At 46.7% G+C, this 20,644-nt stretch overlaps 1 protein-coding gene across 3 annotated transcripts in view; it reads left to right on the forward strand.

The window, feature by feature from the left end:
• dgkza (diacylglycerol kinase, zeta a) overlaps positions 1–20,644 on the forward strand; it is a 922,143-nt gene that overhangs the window by 482,078 nt on the left and 419,421 nt on the right. The window contains exon 1 of one of the 3 annotated variants that reach the window (XM_038807431.1): positions 1,361–1,739. The exons of the other annotated variants lie outside the window; for them this stretch is intronic. The gene's annotated coding sequence lies outside the window, so the exon portion shown is untranslated. Of the gene's footprint in view, positions 1–1,360; positions 1,740–20,644 lie in introns of those variants that run through there. 3 annotated transcript variants of the gene reach the window in all.

The raw sequence follows: 20,644 nt of genomic DNA on the forward strand, positions 1-20,644 counted from the left end.
ATTGTCTCAGTTAGAACATAGAACATAGAACAGTACAGCACAGAACAGGCCCTTCGGCCCTCAATGTTGTGCCGAGCCATGATCAACCTACTCAAACCCACGTATCCACCCTATACCCGTAACCCAACAACTCCCCCTTAACCTTACTTTTTCTAGGACACTACGGGCAATTTAGCATGGCCAATCCACCTAACCCGCACATCTTTGGACTGTGGGAGGAAACCGGAGCACCCGGAGGAAACCCACGCACACAGGGGGAGGACGTGCAGACTCCACACAGACAGTGACCCAGCCGGGAATCGAACCTGGGACCCTGGAGCTGTGAAGCATTTATGCTAACCACCATGCTACCCTGCTGCCCCAGTTGTTTCATGTATTGCAGTGAGGCAGCAGTGATGCACCCATTCTGTGGCAAAAATTTCAGCTTCCTCCCCTGCCATCCTCTCTGTTCCTGTTCGGGACACGGTCATTCTCTGACGCCCATTGTCTATGAATGAGTCATCGCAGCGTTTCTTGCGAGCTCATTGATCAGGAAATGAAGGAAATGCACCAGATAGGTTTTTAACAACCATCAACAATGGTTTCATGGTGGTTATTAGACTTTTAATTCCAAATTTTTATTGAATTCACCATCTGTCCTGGTTGGATTCGAGCCTATGTCCCCAAAGCATTGCCCTGGGTCTCTGGATTACCCAAGTAATTTTCTTTTCCAATTAAGGGGCAATTTAGCACGGCCAATCCACCTACCCGGCACATCTTTGGGTTGTGGGGGGTGACACAGCCCAGACACTGGGAGAATGTGCAAACACCACACGGACAATGACCCAGAGCCGGGATCGAACCTGGGGCCTCGCTGCCACGAGGCAGCAATGCTAACCACTGCGCCACCCTGCTGCCCGGGACTCCTGGATTACTAGTTCAGTGACAATACCACTACGCCAATGTCTTCCGTGCTTCACTGCTGTGATGTCCTTTCGCTGGCCCTGAAGTTTAATTTTGTGCCTTATTGGCGTCTCCATTTTTCATCTGCCCATTGTGTATTTGTAACATGTCAACCTGCATATCAACATTGAAAGTTTAGTTTTTGAAAGCAAAACTATTAAAATAAATGATGTTTTAACATAGGAATTAGGAACAGTGGACAGCTGTGGCCAATGTGAATATTTTTCCCAAAATATACTCTATTCATAAAATGCATATAAATACGTTCCAAAAATATTTCAAATGGAATATTACAAGGAGTGCAATAGAATTCAATCTTTGTTCACCCAGCATGTTCCACTCCGAGTCACCTCACCACAGTTACAGTACTCTTTCCATATTTACCATATACATTCTATGTCAGGCACATAGTCCGATCAGTGTATCTTTACAGTAAACCCCTGTGTGTACACACTGCTGTGGGAATGAGGAAGGGAACGATAGTTTCTGATTCATGAGTTGGGATTGCCCTTCTTGGTTGCTGTGGCAATGGGGAAAATAGACAGCTGAATTCTGCTTGGCGGACTGCAGTTGGAAACGAACCCAGAGAGAGAGAGAGAGAGAGCAGCAAAGAGAGCAGCAACAGCTCAGTAAAGGAAGTGCACTTATTCAGCTGAGATAGCAGTGTTTCACAGTTTCCCTCGAGGAGACACAGCCAGAATCTCCTCCCCGCCCACCTCGGCTTTGCCCTCGGAGCAGTCCGTGAGTGTATGCTAAAGGATTATTGGCTGGAGCCAACCTCTTGTGCAGCCTCACAGGTCGTATTTCAAATACTTTGTTTTTTCTGTTGTTAATGTGATAGAGTAAGTAAGCTGGGCTATTTTGTTTTCATTGCTAAGTGACTCCCCTGCTTGAGGTGAAGCAGCTTTCATTTGTGTTCTTGCATTTTATTCTTTCTCTCCCCAAAGCTTAAAAACTGAAAACTCCTGGTAGTGCTTGATGGTCTTAAGTGGACTCCTTGCATGTCAACGCCTTTTCTCTCCTCTTTCCACCCCCATCCCCCACAAGGTTTTTAAGTGTTCGCTTAAGTGAGTAAAGCTGAGTTTAATAGAATTGAGTAATTGGCACAAATACTTCCTGACGTTTGAATCGAGAGTTTTGAGAAAATGGTCACCAGTCATAAGTCTTTCATTACAACCCTACAAGCAATGAGAGGGATAGGTCCCAGGACTTTTACTGCCTGGCTCTATCCCACCTTTTTCAGCCGGTTAGGGTGCGCTAGAGCCAGGTTCTCGCACCCAATCCACCCTCCTACGTTGCAGTGACAGGGATAAAGGTGTCAGTGTTTGGCAACATTGATTTAACCTGAATTTCTCCCGTCAATGTGTGCGCTGCAGATCAGGCATCTGTCAGGTCCAAACTTCCCCTTGTTTCCTGCACACCCACCACTCCATGCTGCTGACATCCCAAAGCGGCCTCAGGAGTGTTACAATTGGGCTTGGAGAGGAGAGGGGGAGCTCTTGGGTTCCCACTCATGAATACTCAGCTTTAAACACTTCTGGAAGAGGCGTTGAGCCCTCCCAAGGTCAAATAGCCACAAGCCATTTATACCAGGGCTAGTTACCAGAAAGGCAATCATTGCTGCTGATAATTAAACCTCACTAAGTGTATTAGCACTTTTCGTGGGGAGTAAATGGAGAGAGAAAAAAATGCAATTGGAGCACAAGATTCCTTCATTTGAAATGAGTATATTTATGTCTGCAATGTCCTATTTAGTTGCTTGGTGTGTGTGTATGTGTATGTTTGTTTTTAACAGTGAAAGTGAGCATGGAAATACTGCAGTCCTTTCCCTGCTGTTTAAATAGTAAACTAATCATTTGAGCAGAAAGACTGGAGTGTTTTGAATTAAATCCAGCATTAATATAATGTTTAAGGTACTGAACATTCTGCAAGATTGTCAGTTTGCTGACAGAATTTAAAAGCTAAAAGTGAAGTCAAATTATTCCACTAGAATAAGTGCATGTGGCATTGATATTTGATTACCCTTGAGGTGAAATTGTACACACAATACTGGATTAAAAAGGTCATGCATTTTACGTGCCATATACGTGGCAAGGAATGCACAAGGTGAGAAATTCAAGACGAACAAATACACTTTCCTCTGTCCCGCAAAAGCGATTTCCTCCTCCTTCCGTGCAGCAAGGGCTCTGTGTGCTGTCTGCTTGTAAAGCCATTTACACAGCAACTACTTCCCACCCAGAGGCTGTGCAATGGGGAAACAAGTGGCCTGCAAATAACTGATGATAGGTCTTTGTATTAATGTGGACTCACCTCCTCCGCCAGTGCTACCAAGAACAATCGTGCTGGTTCTGAATTTCAGCAGGTTATCTTTTGCCAACACTCATGCTCTGGTCCGTACTGGGTTCCTTGCTCCTGAGTGCTTTGCGTCTCTCAAAGTCCTGATGTGTTTTGCCTCTGCACTGTATGTCACAAGAGTCTAGTTCTCCCACTCCATATCTGATCAGCTTTTTCTGTCTGTCTGGAGAGTGGATTTAGAATCTCCCCGTCAGTAGGGCCGCCCACCAACTGTTTGTGATTTTGTACAATTTGTTGGCCGTTATTTGAACTGTAATGTAGCCGGATTTGCCATGACATATTCTGTGATGAGCCTATGCTGATGGCACAATCACCAAGTGGTACAGAGCCTCTGGCACAGTGCAGGGTCATGGGCAGAGCACAGGGTCTGACTGGTATAGAGCCTTTGGATATGGCGAATGGCTCCAAGCAGAAATCCGGTTGCTGTGTGATACCACTTTCCATTCGTATAAATCTGGTGAGTCTTCTGTGGCAGAGAATATGTTGTCTCTCTGTTCTGCCTACTTGAAGCGAGTTGTTATCTTGCTTATTCTGTTCTGTGGCTCTTTCTTCAGTGTCTTCCCTTTCCCTCCCATCCTCCTCTTCCTCGCTGTGTTGAAATCTGGACTCATCACTCACCTTTAAGCCTGTACAACTCCTCACATTACTATCTTTCTCTCAGATCCCCTCCCCTAATAAGATTGAGCCTTTTAAAAGCCAAGTACACTTCACTGCAGTGTTAATGTAAGCCTACTTGTGACACTAATAAAGATCATCATTATTACAAGTGAACTAACCTCTGCTTCCTTTTTGTTTGTAAACTGTCTTCTCTTTCATCCTTTCCAACCTAAATGATGTCTTGTACTCGCAGTTCAGAGATGAGTACAAACTTTAGGCTCATTACTCAGAGAAACTGCCCTCTTTGTGGCTGAGATGTTAAAACCAAGGCCTCAATTGACCCCCTCAGATGGACATTTGTATTGATCTAATGAAGAAAAGCGGAGGGGCGGGGCGGGGAGATGTGGGGGTGGGATTCTGCCTGCTGCACTGGTCAATATTTATCCCTTAACCAACTTCAGTTAAACAGAGCATTTGTTCATTATCTTATTGTTGCATGTGGGATCTTGCTGTGTGCACATTGCTGCCAAGTTTCCTCTACTTCAGATTGGCTGTGAAATGCTTTTGTATGTCCTGGGGTATGAATGCAAGCATTTTATTCCTGCAGTGTTCGGTTTATTACCCTGCTCCTCTGTAGAGAGCCCATTTAATATACCACCAGCTTGGTCAGCTGATTTCCTGTCATAATTCCCCATGAATGTCCTTGAGCAAGGAACTTCATCCAATGCAGCGAGGAAAGTTCCCCCCTCTCACCATTCTCACTTATGGCGGCAATGTGTGTCCTTCCCAATGTTAGAGAATCAGTGAGAGTGCTCCACATCACCTTTCCGCGGGAAGCCCGGCACAATTCTGGAGTAGTGAGGCATTTGCCTGGATAGCATTGGGTCTCCCACTGAATTCAGCCCAGGCCAGGGTGGAAATCCTACCCTGGAGAGCTGCAGTACTGGTAGTGCCACTGGGAGTGGTGACCAGTGGTGTATTGTATTGCATTGGCACCTACAATAGATGATTGCCGATGGTTCCCCATGAAAGAGGTCAAGGGATTGCGATGGGAAACCCATGGAGAGGGGGTGCTGACTTGTGGGGTTGGGGAGGACGGGGGCTGATAGAAATTGGGCAGGATCATGGCTTCTTGAAAGCCATCCAATTTATGATGTCAGTGAATTGGATACCAAGTGCCTTTGAATGGGAGGGTGTCTCTAGAAGGCTGTAGGCAAATCTGACGGTGTTTGCTGGGAAGCCGTCCTGGAAGGTGAACCCTCTCCTGGCCATTCACTGAATACCAGCAGCTATGGGATGAGACCCTGAAGGACCTCGGGTGGCGTCCAGGTGGGAAGGCCAGCCTTCCCATCCTAGACCTAATCAAAGGGAGGAAGGACTTCCAACGAGCACCCTCTCACCCAATCTCACAACCCCTCTCTCCGCCCACAGCCTCTGAACCTGCCTCTGTTGGGGGCATTCGTTTTTCCCATGGTTTAAGATCTTTGGCAGATGTTTCTACAGGAAGTGGGTGTCGCTGGTTAGGCCAGCATTTATTTACCATGTGTAGTTGCCCTACAGAAGGTGCTAGTGAGCTGCCTTCTTGAACTGCAGCAGTCCTTGAGGTGTAGGTGCACCCACTGTGGCCTCAGAGACAGCGAAGGAACGCAATATATTTCCGTCAGGGTGGTGAGTGACTTGGAGCGGAACCTCCAGGTGGTGGGGTTCCCAGGTACATGCTGCCCTTGTCCTTGCAGATGGTAGTGGTTGTGGGTTTGGAAGGTGTTGTCTAAGGAACCTTGGTGAGTTACTGCTGTGCATCTTGTAGATGGTGCACATGGCTGCCACTGTCGTTGGTGGAGGGTTTAAATGTTTGTGGAAGATGGAGAAATCATGTGGGCTGCTTTGTCCTGGATAATGTTGAGCTTCTTGAGTGTTGTTGGAGCTGCACTCATCCAGACAAGTGGTGAATATTCCCTTAAACTCCTGACTTCAGCCTTGTAGATGGTGGACAGGCTTTTGGGCTTCAGCTGTTCTGGGCTCCTCCATCATTGAGGATGGGGATATTTGTGGAGCCTCCTCCTCCAGTGAGTTGTTGAATTGTCCACCACCATTCACAGCCGGGCGTGGCAGGACTACAGAGCTTACATCTGATGCGTTCATTGTGTTCTCGCTCAGCTCTGTCTATTACTTGCTGCTTATGCCTGGCACACAAATAGTTCTGTGTTGTAGCTTCACCAGGTTAACACCTCATTTTTCGGTATGCCTGGTATTGTGAGTTACACCCCTTAGGATTCCTAGCCTTTGACCTGCCCTGGTAGCCACAGTATTAATGTGGCTAGTCCAGTTCCGTTTCTGATCAATGGTAACCCCCAGGATGTTGATTGTCGGGGTTCTGTAATGGTAATGCCATTGAATGTCATGGGGAGATGGTTAGATCCTCTCTTGTAGGAAATGGCCATTGCCTGGCACGTGTGTGGCATGAATGTAACTTGCCACTTGTCAGCCCAAGCCTGGATATTGTCCTGCATTTGGACTGCTTCATTATCTAAGGATTCGCGAATGATTCTGAACATTGTGCTGTCATCCGCAAATCCACTTCTGACCTTATGATGGAACGGAGGTAATTGATGAAGCAGCTGAAGATGGTTGGGCCTGGGACACTACCCTGAGGAGCTTCGGCAGTGATGTTCTGGAGCTGAGATGATTGTTCTCCAGCCACCACAACCATCTTCCTTTGTGTCAGGTATGACTCCAACCAGTGGAGAGTTTTCCTCCTGATTCCCATTGACTCCAGTTTAGCTAGGGATCCTTGATGCCATACTCGGTCAAATGTTGCCTTGATGTCAAGGGCAGTCACTCTCACCTCACCTCTGGCATTCAGCTCTTTTGTCCATGTTTGAACCAAGGCTGTAATGAGGTCAGGAACTGAGTGACCCTAGCGGAACCCAAATTGAGCATCTGTGAGCAGGTTACTGCTGAGTAAGTGCCCCATGAGACAATACTGATGACTCCTTCCATCACTTTGCTGATGATGGAGAGTCGACTGATAGGGCGTTAATTGGCTGGATTGGATTTGTCCTGTTTCTTATGTAAAGGACACATCTGGGCAATTTTCCACATTGCCGGGTAGGTGCCAGTGTTGTAGCTGTACTGGAACAGCTTGGCCAGGGGTCCAGCCAGTTCTGGAGCATAAGTACTGTTGCTGGGGTATTGTCGGGGCCCACAGCCTTTGCAGTATCCAGTGTCTTCAGCCTTTTCTTAATATCACGTGGCGTGAATAGTACTGGCTGAAGACTGACATCTATGATGCTGTGGACCTCCAGACGAGACCGAGATGGGTCATCCACTCGGCACTTCTGGCTGAAGATTTTTGCGAATGCCTCCGCCTTATCTTTTGCACATATGTTCTGGGCTCCTCCATCATTGAGGATGGGGATATTTGTGGAGCCTCCTCCTCCAGTGAGTTGTTGAATTGTCCACCACCATTCACAGCCGGGCGTGGCAGGACTACAGAGCTTACATCTGATGCGTTCATTGTGTTCTCGCTCAGCTCTGTCTATTACTTGCTGCTTATGCCTGGCACACAAATAGTTCTGTATTGTAGCTTCACCAGGTTAACACCTCATTTTTCGGTATGCCTGGTGTTGCTCCTGGCATGCTCTCCTGCACTCTTCATTGAATCAAGGTTGATCTCCTGGCTTGATGATAATGGTAGTGGGGGGTATGCCAGGTTGTGAGGTTGCAGATTGTGGTTGAATACAATTCTGCTGCTAATGACCCACAGCGCCCCATGGATGCCCAGTCTTGATTTGCTAGATTTGTTTGAAGTCCATCCCATTTAGTATGGTGGTAGTGCCTCACAACACATTGGAGGTTATCCTCAATGTGAAGAAGGGATTTTGTCTCCAGAAAGACTTACGTTGGTCACTTTTACCGATACGGTCATGGACAGATGCAGGCAGATTAGTGAGGATGAGGGCAAGCATGTTTTTCCCTCTTGTTGTTTCCCTCACCACCTGCTGCTGTCCCAGTCTAGCAGCTATGTCCTTTAGGACCCAGCCAGCTTGGTCTGTGGTGGTACTACTCTTGGTGATAGACATTGAAGTCCCTGACCCAGAGCATATTCTGCACCCGTGCCACCCCCAGTGCTTCCTCCCAAGTGGTGTTCAACATGGAGCAGTGCTGATTCATCAGTTCATGGTGGCCAATGTGTAGTAATCAGCAGGAGATTTCCTTGCCCATGTGGTCCAGAGCCGATGTTGAGGACTCCCATGGCAACTCCCTCCCGACTGTGCCGCCACCTCTGCTGGATCTGTCCTGCCGATGAGACGGGACGTACCCTGGAATGGTGATAATGGTGTCTAAGACATTATCTGTAAGGTATGATTCTGTGAGTAAGACTATGTCAGGCTGTTGCTGAACTAGTCTGAGAGACAGCTCACCCAACTTTGGCACCAGCCCCCAGATGTTAGTAAGGAGGACTTTGCAGGGCCGATAGGGATGGGGTTGCCGTTGTAGTTCACAATGCCTCGTTCGATGCCGGGTGGTCTCCAGTTTCTTTCCTCTTTTCGTGTTTTTGTAGTGGTTGAATACAACTGAGTGGCTTGCCAGGCCATTCCAGAGGTGATCTGGAGTCACATGTAGGCCAGACCAGATAAGGATGGCAGATTTCCTTCCATAAAGGACATTAAGTGAACCAGATGGGTTTTTACGACAATCGACAATGGTTTCATTGGACTTTTAATTCCAGATATTTTATTGAGTTTAAATTCCATCGCCTGGCATGGTGAGATTCAAATCCGGGATCATTATCCTGGATCTCTGGATTACTAGTCCAGTGACAATACCACTATGCCACCGCCTCCTCTACTTTATTTTAATACTCATTTTATTCAAACTTGTATCAAAGTAGGTTACAGCAAATAAACACCCCGGAAACATTCTTCTCAACTATACAGTTTGTACAGATTTTTTTCCTTTTTCGCCCCCACCCCCCATCACCCACCACCCTGCGATGAACAGCCCCTCAAACACAGTCACAAACATCTCCCACCTTTTCTCAAACTCCCCTGCTGAGCCCCTTAACTCATACTTTATCTTCTCTAACCGCAGGAAGTCATCCAGGTCACCCAACTATGGTGCTGACCGCCGACTCCAGCAAAATCTGTCGCCGTGCAGTCAGAGAGGCGAAGGCTCTGGCATTGGCCTTCCTCCCCTCCATGAGCTCCGGCTCTCTGAAACCCCAAATATTGCCACCAAAGGGTCCGTCACCACTCCCTCCTCCACTATCCTGGCTAAGACCGCGAACACTCCCGCCCAGAATCTTCCCAATTTTTCACAACCCCAAAACATGTGTGCATAATTCGCTGGTCCCCACTCACACCTCTTACACTTATCTGCTACCCCCTGAAAGAACCCACTCATTCTCGCCCGAGTCATATGCACCCTGTGCACCACCTTAAACTGTATCAGGCTCATCCTTGCACAAGAGGAGGTCCCGTTTATCCTACGCAGTGTCTCACTCCATACCCCCCAATTGATCTCCATTCCCAACTCCGCTTTCCATTTCTCCTTGATCTTCACCACCCCCTCGCCTCCCTGCTCCCCCAGCCACTTGTATATTCTTCCCTCCCCTTCCACATCCGGAAGCAGCAGTCGCTCCAGCAGGGTGTATCCCGGTAATCTAGGGAACCCCTTCCAGACCTTTCGTGCAAGGTCCCTAACCTGTAGATGCCTGAACTCACTACCCCTCGGCAACTCTACCCTCTCCCTTAGCTCCTCCAAGCTGGCGAACCCTTCCTCCAAATACAAATTCCTCACCTTGACCAGCCCCACTTCCCTCCACCTCCTGTATAAACTATCCAACCCCCCCCCCCCCCCCCCCCCCCCCCCCCCCCCCGGCTCAAACTCATGATTCTCGCACAGTGGCGTTAGCACCGACATCCCTTCCACCCTAAAATGCCTCCTCAGCTGATTCCGTATCTTCACTGTGGACTGCACCACTGGGCTCCCTGAATACCTACTTGGAGCCATTGGCAATGCTGCCATCACCATAGCCCTCAAACTATACCTTACCCTTACAAGATACCTCCTCCATCCTAACCCACTCTACCCCATCTCCTTCCCACCACTGCCGCACCTTGTCCTCGTTTGCCGCCCAATAATAATGAAGCAAGTTCAGCAATGCCAACCCCCCCTGCTGCCTCTGCCTCTGTAGCAGGGTCCTCCCCACCCTCGGCACCTTCCCCGCCCATACAAAGTCAGAGATGATTCTGTCCACTTTCCGAAAAAAGACCTTTGGTATAAAGATCGGGAGAGCCTGAAAGATAAACGAGAACCTCAGCAGAATATTCATTTTCACTTCTTGGACCCTCCCCGCCAACGTTAAGTGCAGTGCATCCCACCTCTTAAGATCCTCCCTGGCCTCCGCCACCAGCTTCGTTAAGTTCCACTTATGGAGCCCCGTCCATTGCCTCGCTACCTGAATCTCCAAGTACCTAAACCTATCCCTTGCTACCGTAAATGGCATCCCCCCTAAATTAGCCCGCTGTCCCAGATCATTCCACCGGGAAGCCGCCTCTACTTGTGATGGAATCCAAACCTAGTGACTAAAAAGCTCAATAAGGAATTTCAGTTGAAGAGTTTGTGAGAAGAGTGGTTAAGTGTGTGGAACCTGCCCTCACAGACGTGGTTGCAGCAAATAACATAGATACATTCAACAGGAAATGAGACAACCGCTTGAAGGAGAAAAGAATACAAGGATATACTGATCTGATGAGATGAGGTAGGGTGTGATGGGGCTCGTGTGGAGCCTAGCCAGCAGCATGGACAAGTTAAATGGCGTGTTGGTGTCCTGTCAATTCGATGTAATTGCTTTTAGAGGGAGGCGATGACAGTGTGGTATTCTATTGCGGGGAATGGAGCTGGTGATGTTTGCAGTAGCATTTGGGTAATAGCAGTTGCAGGGAAATGGTAGTTTCTTGGTGGTTTCTCTCCTGTTCCCTTTCCAATTACTTTATGCCTTTCTCCACTGACTCCCTTCTCTTCCCTTCCAGCAACCCCCATCATCATCTTTCTCTTTTGAAATACCAGTGCCCCCCCCCCCCCCCCCCGCTCTATGGTCACTCCTATCAGTGCCAACCCTCCACCAACTCTCGCTCACTCCCACAAGCTTCTTCCAAGAAAAAGCAAGTGGACACCAGAAGCCTATTTATCCTTAACCTGTTTTCCTCCTCTTTGCTCCCCTCCCCATTCAGTCTTTATTGAATAAAATTCCTCACATTTGAGGTGGAAAGGTGATTTATTTTAGTGTCTTGCTCCACACACACGCATGCATTTGTGATTAGGATCACTGTCTCACAGCTGTAAAGAATTAGTGTTTATCTTTCCAAACTCGAGTACGAATGGATCTAATCAGTTGGCTTCAAAATTCAACTCTTTGAATGGACTAATAAATTTTCTCTTTCTCTCTCCCTCTTTCTCTATCCAATTAATTTTCTACACCTGGTGCAGTTTGCCTTTGTGCTTTGTAATTAGAGAGCTGTCACCTCTCTCTCTCTCTCACTCCCTACACTGAGGGAAAAAAACTGCAGCGCAGCTGTTGAAGTTTGTTCTCTTGGTTTTCAAAATTATTTGCAGCAGAATTACTGAATTCAACCCCATCATTTTGAAATTTCCAGTGGAGAAAAAAAGTGGTCGCTGGAAAAGGCTTTCCAGGGCTTTTGACCAGTTTCTGGGAACTCCGTAACCAGATTGCAGACTCAAAGGTTTTGTGGTCCTGGCTATGAAATGACAGTTATGGTGTGTTATCAGCATGATATGCTTAACTTTGATAAAAACTGGACATCAACAGATTGTACTTTTTAATGTCTGTAACACAGTAAAACATGCAGGGCCTTAACAAATAGCATTTGACACCAAGCTACACAAAAGGAATTAGAAATGACTAAAAGCTTTGTGAAGGAAAATGAGGTTTTGCCGAGCATCTCCTCAAAGAGAGGGGAAGAGATTTAAAGATGGAATCACAGAACCCAGGGACTATGCAGTTGAAGGTATGGCTGGCAATAAAAATCAGGGATGCACAAAGGGCCAGAATTGGAGAAGAGCAGAGATCTGGGAGGGTTATAGGTCTGGAGGAGGTTACAGAGATAACAAGGCATGAGGCCATGTAGTGATTTCAACACAATTTTAAGAATGTGATGTCATTGGTCCAGGAGCCAAGATAAATCAGCAAGCACAGGGGTGATAGATGAACGAGTCTTGATGCAGGTTAATATATGGGTAGCGGAGCTTTGGATGAGCTGGTTGCAGAGTGTGAAGATGGGATGTGGGCACCACTGGCTCGGCCAGCATTTATTGCCCTTGAGCAGGTGGTGGTAAGCTACCTTCTTGAGCTGCTGCAGTCCCTGTAATTAGTGCAATTAGGGAGGGAGTTTCAGGATTTAATTTTATTTTAAATAAATTTGGAGTACCCAATTATATTCTTTTTTCCATTTAAGGGGCATTTTGGTGTGGCCAATCTACCTAACCTGCACATCTTTGGGTTGTGGGGTTGAAACCCATGCAGACACAGGGAGAATGTGCAAACTCCACACGGAGAATGACCCAGGGCCGGGATTCGAACCCGGGTCCTCAGAGCCATAGTCCCAGTGCTAACCACTGCGCCACATGCTGCCCCAAGTTCTGGGATTTTGACCTATCGACAGTGAAGGAACGGTGATATATTTCCATGTCAGGAATTTGAGTGGCTTAGAGGGGAACATGCAGGTGGTGGCTTTCCCATGTGTCTGCAGGCCTCGTCTTTATGGTCATGCACGTGGATTTGGAGGGTACTACTGAAGGAGCCTTGGTGAGTTCCTGCAGTGCATCTTGCAAATGGTACACGCTGCTCCTACAATGCACTGATAGTGGAGGGATGGATGTTTGTGGATGGGGTACCAATCAAGCTGGCTGACCGCTATCACACTGGGGCAGCTGAATCTGAAAGCAACAAAGGCATGAATAAGTGTTTCAGTGAAGTAGATAGACTAAGGCAGTGGCATAAGTGGATAGTCTTCCAGCTCTGAATGTAGGTTGTCCTGTTCATGGAGAAGAAATGGGGTTGGAAGTTCAACTCGGTAAAAGAAAATGCTGAGGTTGCAAGAAGTATGGCCTGAGACAGTGACCAGGGAGAAGGATGGAGTGGATGGCAAAGGAGCAAAGTTTGTGATGGCCTTCTCTGATATTTAAAAAAAACATTTAGTGTACCCAATTCTTTTTTTTTTCCGATTAAGGGCATTTTAGTGTGGGCAATTCATCTAGCCTGCGCATCTTTGAGTAGTTGGGGTGAGACCCACGCAGATAAGGGGAGAATGTGCAAATTGGGGCAGCATGGTAGCATAGTGGTTAGCACAAGTTGCTTCACAGCTCCAGGGTCACAGGTTCGATTCCCAGCTTGGGTCACTGTCTGTGCGAAGTCTGCACGTTCTCCCCGTGTCTGCGTGGGTTTCCTCCGGGTGCTCTGGTTTCCTCCCACAATCCAAAGATGTGCAGGTCAGGTGGATTGGCCATGATAAATTGTCCTTGGTGTCCAAAAATGTTAAGTAGGTGTTAGTGAGTTACAGGGATAGGGTAGAGACGTGGGCTTGAGTGGGGTGATCTTTGTAAGGGCCGGTGCAGACTCGATGGGCCTAATGGCCTTCTTCTGCACTGTAGATTCTATGATCCACATGGACAGTGACCCAGGGCCGGGAACAAACCCGGGTCCTCAGCGCCGTAGGCAGCAGTGCTAACCACCGTCCTCTTCTCGGATATTTAATTGGAGGTAACTTCTGCTCACCTAGAACATTGGCAGGGCTGGCCCAAGGTACCGGCAACTCGGGCAGTCGCCCGGGGCGTCATGTGTTAGGGGGTGCCAGAGACTCGGGGCCCGCGCATGCGCATTTGGGCCGGTGCCAACCAGCGCATGCGCGGTGGCCGCCCTCCCCAGGGCGGCCACCCTCCCCAAAGCGCTCCCCCCGCCCCTCCATCCGCCCCCCCCCCCCCCCCCCCCCCCCCCCCGCCTCGGCCCTGCCCCCTCGGCCCCGCCCATCCCCCCCCCGAAGGGCGCTGAAGTTCAGCCTGCCCGGGGCGCCAGCAACCCTAGGGCCGGCGCTGAACATTGGACAAGTAGAATGACAAATCAGATGAGGTGGAGAGGATTGAGAAACCTGGTGGTGAAGCAGCGCTGGTTCCCGGGGCGCTTGAGAGAGCTGGTGGTGAGGCAGCACTTTGTCCTGTCAGTGTGTGTGTAAAATCTGACATGTTTGCAGATGATGTCGCCAAGCCATGTAAATGAGAGAGCAAACAACTAGAGAATTGTCAGATAATTGAGTTTTAATAAAACACTTGCTGCACGTAGTGATTTTAAAACACCATACAGAGATGCTCACAAAGTATTGCATTACAATATCCACTTAAGAGTTTCTATTGAGCAGTTAGAATAGTTATGTCTGCTTTTGAATGTTTAATTTATTTCAGTGCTTCCTCATTGCATGTACATTGTATTTTTATGCTTTATTTTTTAGTGTTGAACAGATTTATTCTTCAGGAGATGTATAAGGAATTTTAATCCCAATAGTTTGTTGGAAAGGAGAATCTGAAAAAACAGTTTTATAATCAAAATTGTGGAGGCCTCTAGAACTGTTTGCCATGTTAAATCTCTCATTTTTAATTTTCTTGTGAGGACATTGCAATTTCACCTGGTCACACCATTTCATTCTGAGTTTCCACTCCTCGAAATTACCTGTTGGAACCTCATGAGCAGAAGGAGGAATTTCTTCTCTGAGGGTAGCGAATCTGTTGAATGCTTTACCACAAAGTGCTGTAGAGGCTGGGTCATTAAGCATGCTCAAGGCTGAGATAGACAGATTTTTAATCAGTAAGGGAATCAAGGTGATGGGAATAAGGTGGGAAAGTGGAGTTGAAGATTATCATATCAGATTGGTCATGATCTAATTGAATGGCATTGGTGGGCCGAATGGCCTACTTCTGCTTCTTGGGTGAAGCAGGTATTGTCACAGTTCCGCACCAAGCTCCATAATAGGAACAGTACAACAATGGCGCCCTTTGCTGGAGCAAAGTGATATACATCCAGCCCTTCATGTCTGTGCAAGTTCTTTGAACAATTTAAGTTTTTTTCCAGTCTTTCTATAGAACTGAAATCCCTCATTCCCAGCACCATACTAGTCAATCTCCTTGGCACCCTTTCAAAGGCATTGCCATCCTTCCTAAAGTGTGATGCCCAGAGTTGAACACACTACACCAAGTGATTTGCAAAGTTTAGCATCACTTCCTTGCTTTTGTACTCAATGCAGCTATTTATAAATTTCAGAACCATGTATGCTTATTAGCAGCTTTCTCAACTTGTTCTACCAATTTGGTTAAGTGCAGGTTGAACAAATAAAGCGTGTTGCGTTGTAAAGGTCTATAAAGCCCACAGGGATGTGCTATTACTAAACTTTTTTTCTGTGAGGAGCAACATTTTACTGAGAAATACCATTTTTAAACCGACTGATGTCTCTCAGCCAGTTAGTCTCTGGCAGTGACAAAGGGGGAAAAATTCTGAAAATTGACAGTAGATCTGTCAACATTTGAAAGGGAATTTGAGTAAAATCCAACATGAGTTTTCAAAAAAAAAACATTATCTGTTCAGGTAATGAAGAAATCTGTTTTAACACTTGGAATGTCCGGGTTGAAAATTGCTCAAAAGAATATTTACGAATGTGAAACCAAAGAGAAAATGCTGGAAAATCTCACCAGGTCTGGCAGCATTTGTAGGGAGAGAAAAGAGCTAACTAGCGTTTGAGTCCAGATGAATCTTTGTCAAAGCTCCTCCACCCCCCTCCTAAAATTCGGAGAATGAAAAAAATCTACAATACTTGAAATACAGCAGAATAGCAACATTAACAGGACTTTTGTCAAAGTGAAACATTGGTGGCTGTACCATTGGGGGTTATTTAAAACACAATTGTATCTGAAGATAACAGAATTAGTGTACTGGAGGGCTGAGTTTCGATGAGTCAGATGAACTTGTCTCATCTTTCTACGTTTTTTAAAAATGATAACCTTCATGTCCTGATGGTGTGAAATTCATCTTTTAATTCAAACTTGTGCTTTTTACCTTCCTGTGTTCCCCTCCTCATATTCCCTGCCCTGTTCATTCTCTTTCTGTGTCCAACTATGGGATAGTTTGTAACTTCCTAAATAGATCAAAATAAGGATCAGTAGTTTTTTTTTAGAATTGATCTTTGCTGCAGGAAACAGCTTACAACATTGCAAAGCGGAGACTCCGATACACAGAGACCGAGGACCATCTTATCTTGCACCTTATTCAAGCTACTGAACTTTTTTAAAAAACCTCTGTGCGATTCTCTCCTGCCCCCCCCCCCCCCCCCCCCCCCCATGCCCACACCCACACACACACACTCCTCCGCTCATCAACATATAAATTCACATTGTAAAGGGCAGACATTTTCTTCCTGAAATTAGTGAGTTCAAATTGGCAACACTTCATGTCAGGAGATACTGAAACATTAAACAGGTCAGTCCTGGAAACCATTAGAAGGGCTAAGCTCCCTCCTGTCAAAGAATTATGGAGGAAAAAGTGAGTCACTTCCTTGGGCACTAAAAATTACACTCAGGATGCGGCCTATCGATTTAGGAAGGGAGCAGCATCACAATCAATATTTGATTTAATCATATTTTAAATATTTTTTTATAAGATCTCTAATGAGCCATCATGCTCTTTTCCCAGTGGAATTGAGTAGTTTTCACTCCTCGGACTGGAATGATTTACCCAGTTGTATTCTAGGCTGGAATATGATGTGTTTGTTATGCCTTCTGGCCTTAAAGTAGAGAATGGAATTCTGCTGGGTTGATGCTGCACTTATGGGCTGAGAGAGATTTTGTTCTGGCGACATATCAAATTGTCATTGGCTTATTTCCTCCGTTACAACAGTATTTCATTGGTTGTAAAGCACTTGAGGTGGTTGTGAAAAATGCTATATAAATGCAAGTCTTTTTTTCCTTTTCCCAGTTCCTGACCCCTTTATGAAAAGGGATAAAATAGAATTGCCACTTTATACTCACACACTGACCTTTTCACTCACACCAGAGACTAAAGGAAAACAAAGCTGATATTTTTGTCTCTAATGCTGTATTTATAATTGTTGAAAGACAGAAGAGACTCTACTTAAAAGGAAAACTCAGCAAAACGTTTCACTCTTGTCTGCTTAAAAGTTTGAAAAAGAATCTCCCAAGAATCCAGTTGAGGTAAAAAGCTGGAAAGTAAAACGCCACAGCCATTCCTTAGTGTCTTTCTGTTCAGTTTGTTGAAGTTGCTGTTGAAACTTGAGTTGCATTTCCGCCGTATCTGTTTTGAGATGCATATACTTAAAGGGCGTGGGGTGAGAGGGATTTATATCCGGGAATGAAAATGTGCCGTTGGACAATTTTCACCCTCTTGGCCGGCCTTCCGATGTTACCTTTTGATGCAATGTTATTGATCCCTGTCGTCGTGTCATTTATTCAGGAAATAGGTTTTCCAGCACTCTTTGAATGACGATGGTTATTCCCCTTTTTGTAAATGTGCTAGACTCAGCAACTTGCAGAGAAGGAGATAAGAAGAGTCTGAATTAACCTTCAGTTTAACTACTCCCCTCTCCTCTCACATGGGTGGCATTGAGATGTTCCCGGCAACCACGCGTTCAGAATGCTGGGAATAACTTTAATCTGTGGTCATGCGTACCAAATTAAATATTTGTACAAAATATTTTGTACAGATACTGCAATTTTTGCATAAACGGAGAAGTATTTAAAATACCTGGCTTTGTAAGGTTGGTACAGGGTGGGTGAAAGTGTAGATGGCCATATTTCAGTCAGATAAACTCTCACTGTAAATCTGCAACTAATTTTTAACCTGCTCAAGCATAGAATCGTAGAATTTTCCGCGCAGAAGGAGGCCATTCGGCCCATCGAGTCTGCACTGGATTGGATTTGTTTATTGTCACGTGTACCGTGGTACAGTGAAAAGTATTTTTCTGCAAGCAGCTCAACAGATCATTCAGTACATGGAAGAAAAGGGAATTAAACAAAATTCTAGAAAATACATGAGAATACATAATAGGGCAATACAAGATATACAATGTAACTACGTAAGCATTGGCATCGGTTGAAGCATTCAGGGTGTAGTGTTAATGAGGTCAGTCAATAAGAGAGTCATTTAGGAGTCTGGTGACAGTGGGGAAGAAGCTGTTTTTGAGTCTGTTTGTGCATGTTCTCAGACTTCTGTATCTCCTGCCCGATGGAAGAAGTTGGAAAAGTGAGTAAGCCGGGTGGGAGGGATCCTTGATTATGCTGCCCGCTTTCACCCAGCAGCGGGAGGTGTAGATGGAGTCCATGGATGGGAGGCAGGTTCGTGTGATGGACTGGGCGGTATTCACAACTCTCTGAAGTTCTGGCCCCTGGAACGAGCACCCTACCCAAGCCCACACCTCCACCCCATCCCCATAACCCAGTAACCCCACCCAACACTCAGGGCAATTTTGGACACTAAGGGCAATTTAGCATGGCCAATCCGCCTAACCTGCACATGTTTGGACTGTGGGAGGAAACCGGAGCACCCGGAGGAAACCCACGCAGACACGGGGAGAACGTGCAGACTCCGCACAGACAGTGACCCAACCCGGGAATCGAACCTGGGACCCTGGAGCTGTAAAGCAATTGTGCTAACCACTGTCCTACCATGCTTCATGCTAATAGCATGGGTTTTGGCGAAGCTACATTAATCACGGCAGACATTTTAACCTTGTTTTTATGACTTTAATAATGCCCGAGTCATTTTAACGATTCAATTTAGATTTTCCTTTTACCGGTGAAACAAATTCAAATTTTTTGTATTTGGGTGTTCACAGGAGAAAAATGAGTTAGATACTGGAGTCTAGCCTGAGAGAAATCACCAAACTCATCTGCTCAAACTCTGCTAACGATTCCATAACAAGATAAATACAAATGAAAGAAGCCATTCAGACCATCTTCACCAAATAGAATTCTCCAACAATTGCCCGGTTGCAACAACCAACAGATTTTTAACTTAAATTCGAGGACAACGCAGCATTGGGAGAATGGTCAGACTGGTAAGATTATACCCTCCAGTTCCTGTCAGACCATATTCTCTAGCACTGTGTCCAGTTCCTGTCAGACCGTGCCCTCCAATATCGTGTTCAGTTCCACTCAGACCATACCCTCCAGCACTGTGTCCAGTTCGACCTAAACCTTACCCTCCAGTACTGTCCAGTTCCACTCAGACCATACCCTCCAGTACTGTCCAATTCCACTCCGACCATACCCTCCAGCAATGTGCCCAGTTCCACACAGACCATACCCTCCATCACTGTGTCCAGTTCCACCCTCCAGTACTGTGTTCAGTTCCTGTCCGACCATACCCTCCAGTACTGTGTCCAGTTCCTGTCAGACCATATTCTCCAGTACTGTGTCTAGTTGCTGTCAGACGATACCCTCCAGTACTGTGTCCAGTTGCTGTTAGACCATACTCTCCAGTACTGTGTCCAGTTGCTGTTAGAACATACTCTCCAGTTCTGTGTCCAGTTCCTGTTAGACCATACCCTCCAGTACTGTGTCCAGTTCCTGTCAGACCATACTCTCCAGTACTGTGTCCAGTTGCTGTTAGACCATACTCTCCAGTACTGTGTCCAGTTGCTGTCAGACCATACCCTCCAGTACTGTGTCCAGCTGCTGTCAGACCATACTCTCCAGTACTGTGTCCAGTTCCTGTCAGACCATACCCTCCAGTACAGTGTCCAGTTCCTGTCAGACCATACCCTCCAGTACAGTGTCCAGTTGCTGTTAGACCATACTCTCCAATACTGTCTGGTTGCTGTCAGACCATACTCTCCAGTTCTGTGTCCAGTTCCTGTTAGACCATACCCTCCAGTACTGTGTGCAGTTGCTGTTAGACCATACTCTCCAGTACTGTGTCCAGTTGCTGTCAGACCATACCCTCCAGTTCTGTGTCCAGTTCCTGTTAGACCATACTCTCCAGTACAGTGTCCAGTTGCTGTCAGACCATACTCTCCAGTACTGTGTCCAGTTCCTGTCAGACCGTACCCTCCAGTACAGTGTCCAGTTGCTGTCAGACCATGCCCTCCAGCCCTGTGTCCAGTTGCTGTTAGACCATACTCTCCAATACTGTCTGGTTGCTGTCAGACCATACTCTCCAGTACTGTGTCCAGTTCCTGTCAGACCATACCCTCCAGTACTGTGTCCAGCTGCTGTCAGACCATACCCTCCAGTACTGTGTCTAGTTCCTGTCAGACCATACCCTCCAGTACAGTGTCCAGTTGCTGTTAGACCATACTCTCCAATACTGTCTGGTTGCTGTCAGACCATACTCTCCAGTACTGTGTCCAGTTGCTGTTAGACCATACCCTCCAGTACAGTGTCCAGTTGCTGTTAGACCATACTCTCCAGTACTGTGTCTAGTTCCTGTCAGACCATACCCTCCAGTACAGTGTCCAGTTGCTGTTAGACCATACCCTCCAGTACTGTGTCCAGTTGCTGTCAGACCATACCCTCCAGTACTGTGTCCAGTTCCTGTCAGACCATACCCTCCAGTACTGTGTCCAGTTGCTGTCAGACCATACTCTCCAGTACTGTGTCCAGTTCCACTCAGACCATACCCTCCAGCCCTGTGTCCAGTTCCACTCAGACCATACCCTCCAGTACTGTGTCC

Source organism: Scyliorhinus canicula, chromosome 9 (genome assembly GCF_902713615.1).
Source record: "Scyliorhinus canicula chromosome 9, sScyCan1.1, whole genome shotgun sequence".
In the NCBI taxonomy this organism is placed as follows: domain Eukaryota; kingdom Metazoa; phylum Chordata; class Chondrichthyes; order Carcharhiniformes; family Scyliorhinidae; genus Scyliorhinus; species Scyliorhinus canicula.